This window comes from Chrysochloris asiatica, unplaced genomic scaffold (genome assembly GCF_000296735.1).
Source record: "Chrysochloris asiatica unplaced genomic scaffold, ChrAsi1.0 scaffold00229, whole genome shotgun sequence".
Lineage (NCBI taxonomy): Eukaryota > Metazoa > Chordata > Mammalia > Afrosoricida > Chrysochloridae > Chrysochloris > Chrysochloris asiatica.
Window position 1 is genome coordinate 2,553,154 of NW_006408747.1, and position 561 is coordinate 2,553,714.

Below are 561 nucleotides of genomic sequence, written 5' to 3' on the forward strand. Positions count from 1 at the left end.
TGGCTTTGCAGTCTGGCGCATTAACCCACAGCGCCTCACCAGGACTCCACTTTGTATATAACCACAAGAAAAACAAGCCAGAACGAGAGTAGATATATGCACATCAATGTTCATCACAACACTATTCACAATAGTACAAAGATGGAGACAATCTAAATGTCTATCAGTGAAAGAATGGGTATCCACATTTTGGTACATACACACAATGGAATACTATGCTACCTTGAAGACTAATGATGAAGCTGCAAAACACCTCATAACATAGATAAACCTTAAGAGCATAATGCTGAATGAAATTAGTCAGGCACAAAAGGACAAGTATTGCATAAAACCATTATTTTAAAGCTTATGAAAAGATTTCCATACACGAAGAATACTTCTTGAGAGTTACCAGGCATGGGAGGGAGGGGACAGTAACTCATAGAGTCATGATAGCTCGAGTGATGGGAGGGCAGTAAAAGGAGGGGGAGAACAATGCACAAGAAGGTGGAGGGGGGTAGATGACAGGGGATAATAGGAGAAGACTTAGGGAGGTATGCATGGGCTAAATGCGATAGAAGC